At 35.7% G+C, this 9,006-nt stretch overlaps 1 protein-coding gene across 1 annotated transcript in view; it reads left to right on the top strand.

Annotated features, from left to right (window-relative positions):
- Window positions 1-349: 349 nt before the first annotated feature.
- The window catches only part of LOC129722463 (MOXD1 homolog 2-like), a 247,973-nt gene continuing 239,316 nt past the window's right edge, over window positions 350-9,006 (top strand). The window contains exon 1 of the mRNA XM_055675912.1: window positions 350-1,448. The gene's annotated coding sequence lies outside the window, so the exon portion shown is untranslated. The remainder of the gene's footprint in view (window positions 1,449-9,006) is intronic.

Raw genomic sequence — 9,006 nt, 5'->3', positions numbered from 1 at the left:
TAAAATTCTAGACGGAAAACAGGATGATAGCAAAAGCATAAAAACATCCCGTTCAATCTCTTCTCTCTCTCCTCACCCAATTTTATTTCGCTCGCGCTCGCGAGAATCCTACTGAACGGTTCCAAAAGGACGTGCGTTACAAGAATCCCTTTTGGCAAAAAGTAGTCAAAACACGTTGAATGGGTTGGGAGAGTGAGCAAAAATTCGAACGGAAGTGTGCGCTCTTTGTTTTGACTGCGTGCTACGGGCTGAGAAACTTCCGAAAACGACTGCTGGCCAAAAATTCATGCATCCGAGCGAGCGAGCAACCAACGGGACTTCGAGTGCATACGACGGATGCCAGAAACTGGAGCATCCGCACAATCCTGGCTCGGAGAGAGGATTTAGTAGTGTCGTGACTTTCAATCGTTGCACTGTATGAGAATTGCTGGAAGGTTGTTCCGTTCCGAACGAGAATTTGCCAGGAAAATTTGACCGTGTTATGTGTGGTTTCGCGTGTGCATCCGTGTCGAACATGAGTCACCCATCAATGCTTCCTGGTGACAAATAATGAAAAAATAAATAAGGGGGTTTTGACAATGATGGACTGTCCAGTCCCATTCGGCAGATTTAAAGTAAAGTATTTATTAATAGTTCTGTTACTGTGACAAACCTACGTGTGAAACTAGTGCACGGGGAGAGTGGCACCAGCCATTGGAGAGAAAGAGAGAGGCAGTCAACAGTGTACGGATGTGAGCGAGTGCGAGAGAGTGAGGTGGATTCCGGAAACAAAAAGATCGCCTTCGTGTCCTTCCTGTGTACGAACGCGCTAGTTTGAACGTGCGGGACAAATCGAAGTGAAGAAGGAAAATCAATAAATTTCATTCAAGGTTATTCACATCGGTTACCATCAGAAAAAATGATTTTCGGCAGCGGGAAGCGACAATAACAACCAGCAATGCAAGGATATGGGCTTGGACATCTCTTGCTTCGAAAGTAGGGCAAAAGGAGTACAGCGGATAAATCTAAGATAAAAGCACTGTCAGCGTTGTTCGACAAGCAGAAGCATATACGGTAGGACTTGTTTTCAGTCCAGCAGAAATTCACATTTGCGACAGGTCCAAAGAACGTGAAAACGTGACAACGATTTTCTTACATGCGCTTTTTCCCTCCCTACTCGGACGGAAGTTGGGCAACAGAATTGCTACTGGCGAGTGTTTTCGTGCGAACAGTGCCAAACCGGAAAGCAGGTCAAATTCAAATTTTCTTGGCACGGGCTCCGGGCACCGCAGGCTGCGTATCACCTCTGGCGGAACGGTGGCAACATCAGCAGCAGCAGCAGCAACAGCCAGCCAGCCAGCGCACCGTAGACTGATAGCGGCGGCCGTGCGGTTGACCTGCGGCTAGAAAGCAGACTACCGAAAGTTACGCCAATTGGGCACCCTGTTCGGAAACGATGAACGACCCTCGTAAGTTGACCTATTTGTAAATGAATTATTGTTTGTTTTTCGGGTGTCATTCAGTGGATTTTTCTGGGTGATTCAGATGTCACAAAACTTGTGGATTATGACCAAAATTGCAAACAGAACCGTGCGTGATGATTTTGATTTTAACTGAATTTGGTGGCAATGATTCAACTAGATTTGGAACCCTTCTGTGACGAGCGAAAAAGATATTATATTTTCCACAAATAAAAAAACGTGTCTTAGTATTTTTTTGGTCACGTCATTTTTTTTTTCTAATAAACGAGTTAAAACTGTTTTTAATAAAAAGCTTGTGCAACACAAATCGTGAATTATAACCTGTAGATAATATATTGGAAGCATAAAACGCTGATTGAGCTTGATTGATCGACCACCACCGGTGGGATTAGCTCTCCGATGTGCATCTCCAATGACACTTGCATGCCTATATTAAAAGCAGAAAACTTTTTTTATTCTTTTTTTGAGAGTATTTTAAAAAACGTAGAGAAGTTCTGCAGTTTCTCGCAAATTGATCAAGGAAGCCTGGGTGTATGACCAAAAATAGATTAAGAAAAACTACTCAAATTTATTTTCGATTGCTTGAAAAATTAAACTATTAAAACTTACATTGCAGAAACAACACAAAAAATTCCACTGTAATTGCATAAATATATTGAGGATTCTGTGCGTTTCTTTAGCGAAAAGTTATAAAATTAACTTCAATACTTGTATTATGGGTCTCCATGTTCAAAAGATTTTCGTTTCTTAGTTATTTGTTTATCTTTTCGTGGCTTCTCGATTTTTTCCATATTTAACATCTATAGTTCAAAATTTCAACATATCTTTTTTTTTTTTAAATTGCAGTATTTTATTTTAAATAACTGTATTCTCAATTTTTTGTCTTTAATTTTTGAAATGATTTTAAATTTGGAATGTTAGTTTTTTAAGTTTAAAGTAAATCATGAAATAAAATTTCGCTTTTTTATCTCAAAACTCTGGTTTCATAAATTTTGGTATTTAACTAATTGTAGGATTTCATGAGCATTAAGATTTTGCACATTTGTGGATACAAAAGATTCTGGGATTCGCTAAAATATAAGATCTGTGAATGCAATTTCAGCACTCCATAAAATAAAAATTTGGAATTGCATTGACTAATGATTCTAAGCATGTTTGGTGTCTGTGGATTCAAGTATTCTATTAACTGAAAGTTACTGCGAATGTTCAGCTTCGATGAATTTGGGATGCAATATGGAATAGGGGACTTCTCGGATTGTGGGATTTAATGAATATGAAGATTCTATGGATTTAATATTCCAATGAGTTCAAGATACCAAGTATGTTAGGATTGTACCGTCTTCCGCATTGCCTGCATTTGGGAATTTCTTCAATTTCAGAAATCTTTTGATTCTAGGCTTCATATTTATGAATTTGAGGCTTCTAAAACATTAAAATTTGTATGGATTTTTGGATTGGTACACACTTAGATATTATCACCGAGTACGGTAAAATGAATTGTCGAAATTTGGACAGCTGAGATCTCAGTAATCATCTCGGCAATATATCAAAATACCGAGATTTTGTGATGTCAGTAATTGGAAACCTGTCAAACTTCTACGAGCAACTTGGAAAAATTTTACATGAACACACGTTAATCAGAACCCAGATTCGCCAGAATATACTAAATTAATTTCATATGTCTTCAATTATTAACATTTATTGAAGCTTTAGTAGAATGCAGATTCGTTGTTCCTAACCTAAATCCAACAGGAAAATTGTAACTTCTAGGAAAACAACAGCGTCTAGAACTGTGTAGAAGCACACCATGAATAACACAGCTAAATGATGGATTCAAAGCCCAACGGTCATCTAGAAAATAAAGTAAAGAAAAAAAAAATTATTTGTTTTCCCCAAATTCTATTTGCAATAAAAAGGCAAGTTTAAAAAAAATTAACAGAAGTTTATATTGGATCGATGATCGTGAGTTAAAATCTTAGTATGAAGCAGGCAATTTTTGGGTATCGAAAGGACTTAAGTATGGTTTTATTACCAGACTCCTCACCACCAGCTCGCTTGGTTCGAATTCGTTTGCTTTCTCACGATTTAGGTAGAGAACAATTGTATGCTTTCGGGACGTGTCACTCCAGCATCGATAAAATCGCGATATATAATCTAAAGCCGATTTATGCGAAACCTCAAGCGATTGTAGAAAATTTACATCATGTCCAGTGGTCCAGTAAAGGATATTAAAATAGAAAAAAATATACTCATCGTTCGTATCATAGATCGCATCTTTTATCAAGGTGAATTATCAAGACGGGAAGGATAATCCTTCTAACAAAAATCTCCTTTCTGTGATATTTGCGGAGATGCAGAGGTTAACATGGTTTCCAAACAGCAAAGATCACGCTAACGCATCCCTACCCTCTTCCAACCTTATAACACGACGCGCAATCAAAAAAGTGAATTTTCTATTGAACCAATTCAATATGTTGACATGTTTGATACATATTTGAGAAATATTGTTATGCTATCATTAACCTCGTAAGTTCACCTATACGGTTATGAAACTCATTCACTGTGAAGTAGTGTGAACTTTTCAAGTGACTCGTCTCTTTCAAAAAACCTTCCTTGTTTTCAAATCATTTTTTTTTCTAAATCTTTTCAAGTAAAAACCAAAATGGCAACGGTAGAGGGATTTAACTACTACATCTCACATGTCATTTATGAAACATACTGTAGAGCATGTAAAAGTTACCCAGTCAACTTTATCATAGGTATAATAATGTTTCGATTCCAATATCCACACTCATATATATCATGCAAACTCGCATTTGATGCACAAAAACAGCATATGCGTACTATTTTGGAGGCGATATACGTACTGGGGAATAATGGTATGCAATTTATTGATATACGTATATATACGATAGTTTCCGCTCATTTCAAGATGGCTTGACAAAGTATTTTTTTTATTTCTTTTAGCACCAATATTTAGTGGTTAATTTGTAGTTTCGAAATCCAATTTGTGGTAATTTGTGGTTGAGTAATTTCTGAGAAATTTTCAGAAAACTGAGTCAAGCCATCTCTGAAAATGATTTCGCTTCAAATGAATCGGACAACGATGATATATACATCAATCGAAAGCTCTTAATTTGTGGTTCACGAAAATGTAGTTTTTGTAGGCATACTTCGTAATAAAATAATTAAAAAACTATTATTTAATTTTTTTTAACATTGTTGTTGTTGTACCTCTTGTTGTCAACACCGACCGTACGCGGCGCTGGTAGACCATAGACCAGATGATTTTTTCTCAGAAAGCTTTCGTGTAGCGATGAGTATGGTGAAACTAGAGATACTCAGAGGGAGAGATATGCGGTGAGCCAAACGAACCGTCAAAATTGGAGCCAAACGAACAAGAAAGGTAACACCACATTGAGAGGTATTGCAATCAGGTACAAAAAAGAACGTGTTCATTTCTATACGATTTTTTGTTCTATTGCCAATGAATGAGTGATTTTTACCCGGAGTTCAACAAACCTTGTGTACAGGTAACAAAATAAGTGGAGGTGTATAAAATTAAACATAAACATTAAATATATCACAGTTTTTGCGAAGCACTTCACTATTCTTAAGGACTTTCACCGTCACCACCGATTATACAAGTCGATTGTTAGTCAACATTGCGCTTTGAAAAGAGATCTGGCACCTCTGACATATGAAACCCAGTTGCCGAATTGGCGACTTTTTTTACCGCGAATCTCTTCCTCTGAGTATTTCTAGGTGAAACAGTATGTAAACAGCAGGGATACTATATGTGCAGATTTGCTGCAAAATGCAAATGTTGATCAATTAGCAGATATTTGTAGTTGACAAGCCTCCGTGTGTTTTACGTAAATTTCCTCAAAATAAGTGAAGTTTTACGTAGACATGCGAGCGTAATTTTCTCGATCTTCGGTCAAATCATTTCCGGAAATGTAGTTTCGCCGTTTAACGATTGTTTGAAAAAAAAACCTAAATTAATACACCTAGGGGTGTGATCTGGTCTTTCTCATAAAAAATCTATTATATGTTAAAATCTATTAGCACATACGTTTTAACTCTTGGAATAAATTACAGCCTGATAATAATAAAGAACAATTTTTTGTTTCGATAAATATAATTATATTTTGGTAACCAACTACGCAACTGTATTCGACTGTTGGGTATTTTAGAAACCGGAATGATGCCTGAAGATCGGGAATGGGCCTTAAGCAGGTATTAGACGACGCAAATATTTGCTTTTTTTGGTACTATTTTTATTTGCACAAAATAAAATCTGTATTGAAAAATAGCAAATATTTGCTTCGTCTAATACCTGCTTCAGAACTGTAGGGAACGGTTGAAACGCATGGTAAATGCCCAAAGGTGTGAGTCCTGACTAGAATTAAAATTCGATATTTTCTCGTCTCAGGAATATGCTACTACAACTACCCCCTGAATAATAAAACAAAAAAGCTTTCAACGGCAGCGACAACTGTATGTCGTATACAGTAAGGTCGCTTTTTACGCGGGTTGCTTTCCTCCATTACTCAAAAACGGTACAAGATATCGACCTCATTTCAATCACCATTTCCGTTTTAGGCCACGGGTGATCATATATCAGTTTTAAAAAAAAATCACAATTTTTGGTGTAAATACTCAAAATTTAAAATACTGAATTTTGGTCTCTAGATTGACCACTATCATATTCAAACGAGGGTTTAACATTTTAGGACGGTTTTCTTTGTTATATTTGCAACTCAAAAAAGTCGTTTTTTACGCGGACCCATACAAATTTGGAACGCATCCCCCGCGTAAAACACGACCTTAGTGTATATGAACGACTGTCGATATGTTCTAGATAACCCACTAGCACTAACATCGGCAGGTGCCAGTACTATGCTCATCCAACGCCGCGTACGGTCGGTGTAGACAACAAGAGGTAAACAATATTCAAAAATTTAAATAATAGTTTTTTACTTATTTTAATATGAAGTATGCCTACAAAAACTACATTTTCGTGAACCACAAATTAAGAGCTTTCGATTGATGTATATATCATCGTTGTCCGATTCATTTGAAGCGAAATCATTTTCAGAGATGGCTTGACTCAGTTTTCTGAAAATTTTCTAAGAAATTACTCAACCACAAATTACCACAAATTGGATTTCGAAACCACAAATTAACCACTAAATATTGGTGCTAAAAGAATTTAAAAAAATACTTTGTCAAGCCATCTTGATATGAGCATAGTTCCGATTGAAAGTGATTTATTTCACACTTTAGTACAATTCTAAGCCTACAATCGTGGATCGGTTAGACTCCAGCATGATATACAATCAAAACTGAATTTTTGCGCATGATAATAAGCGTGGTATACGATTTCGACTTCGTCAAGATATATTTGCGATAATTTTTACACATAGATATACGATTTGTGGTTGACTGGGTAAGGCGTCATCCACAAATTACGTAAGAACTTTTTTCGAACGCTTAGATCCCCCCTCCCCCCATAATGAGGCTTGGTAAAATTTTGCATTACCCCCCTCCCCCCATAAATCTTATGAAAGATTTTCTATTTCAGGAAAAAATTGTTCATGAAGAAGAAAAGTTTTTTCACATATTCGTATTCGTGGAAAAAAAACAAAACAATTTAACCCCCTCAGTCAATATCATGTTAAAGTTAATAAAACTGAAAGTTAAGTAAACAAAGTATATTTTATTTTTTTCAATCTTACATAAGAGCTTCTCGAATCCCCCTCTCCCCCTCGTAGCATTCGTGAGAAATTAGGATCCCACCTCCCCCCCCTGAACCCTTTGGAATTTGTAGATGACCCCTAAAGGCTTTCTGGTCATGCATCTTTATGCTTAGAGAAAAAAGATAATTTCGATTTAAAATTAATTGTCAAAAAAGTACCCCGGGGTGCTCTCTGCATCTTTTTTTTTTTTTTTGAATATGCTTGAAACTCTGGAAGTGATTGTCATTGCTCAAGTTTGCTTTTTCAATCAGAATTCATGTTTTCGAATGGTACATCTGCAACCAATAATGAGCAATGTATCTTAAAGCTGTCCCTTATTTTTATACATAACGCATATTTATGTGTAAATAACATAAGAGAATTCAAACTAATTGTGGTGGCATTTAGGTTACTTTTCCGTTACGTAGAAATTATTTAAATATGCTTTTCAAGCGATTTATCTTGAAATTGATAATAGGAGAATTATCGTTTTAGGCTTCTGTACATAAACTCAAAATTAATCCACCTAGCGGTGAGAACCAGCCTTGCTGCTTGAATAGATTTATAGAAAAAATTTATAGAAAAAAATACACCTTGATAATTTCGGCTAGATTTATTTTTCACTCTAAATAACAAATTTCTGGTAGACAAAATCACAACTATACCGAATATTTTAACATAACATTCAGACACATGAACATACACATGAAGGTAACATGAAATAAATATGTTTTAAATATATGATGCGAATTTGTTTTGTTCCTGGTATAATCGAAACGTCACTGTACTCATATATAAGTCAGACTCGATTATATATCATTTTAGATTCAACTTTTTATAGTAGACAAATTTTCCCTGATGAACAACAGTCTCAAAAGACCAAATATCATTCAATATGAGAATTTGTGGAACAGTATGATACCCAGAGGCCAAAAATCAACTTTAGACGCCATTTAATATTTTTGGATAGTAGCTTCCAGTTTCATCACCCAATGTGAGTTTTTAAGGAACAGGGATAATGCTTAGAGGCCGGGAATCAACTCCATACTTCATTTTGAAATCCGATTTTGCGATTTATGGTTTCTGGAAAACAACATTAAATTGCCAAATTCAATCCAATAAAGGTATATTCACTCTTTGGATTCTAGCGTGTTGATGTTTTATTTGAAGTAATAATCGAAGTATAAAATGTGAAATTTGACGTTATATTTATGCTACAGAAATAGCAAAATAAAAAAATGACTCCCAATTTCAAACACTTTAATCACGAGCAATACCGGGGTCGTTCAGATAGTTCATTTTATTTTGATCAAACAATTTCGTTTCATTCCATTACTTTTGAACCATGTATCAAATTGCTATGAAATATGTTACTTCTACGTTTGAGAGACAGGCCGTACTTATGCTCAAATAAGTCGTGTAATCTTTAATTAATAGAATTTCGTTCCAGAATTCAATACATAACGGTTGAAATAAAAGTCCGATTAAATCCAAATGTAATGGCAATCAAACCTTTTATTTGACACAATGATTGTTGAAATTAGTTCAGCCGTCTTTGGGAAAACGAATTGAATTTGAAAAGTCATCGGAACATGTTTCTCTTCACAACTTCCGAACCTTATGTCTAATCATTATAAAATTCTTTGGTTAACCCTCAACTAGCCCGTCAATTTGATACCAAAATTGTTTAAATCGGTTGTGCAGTTTCTGAGATAATAAAGTTTCGTGATTTTTACATTTTGATACATTACAGACAAAGTTACAGTCCGATTACCCGGACGAACACATAAGATTCGCATGGATTC

The sequence above is a fragment of the Wyeomyia smithii genome, chromosome 2 (assembly GCF_029784165.1).
Source record: "Wyeomyia smithii strain HCP4-BCI-WySm-NY-G18 chromosome 2, ASM2978416v1, whole genome shotgun sequence".
Classification (NCBI taxonomy): domain Eukaryota; kingdom Metazoa; phylum Arthropoda; class Insecta; order Diptera; family Culicidae; genus Wyeomyia; species Wyeomyia smithii.
The sequence above is the reverse complement of the archived record's forward strand: the minus strand, read 5'-3'. Positions and strand labels throughout refer to the sequence as shown.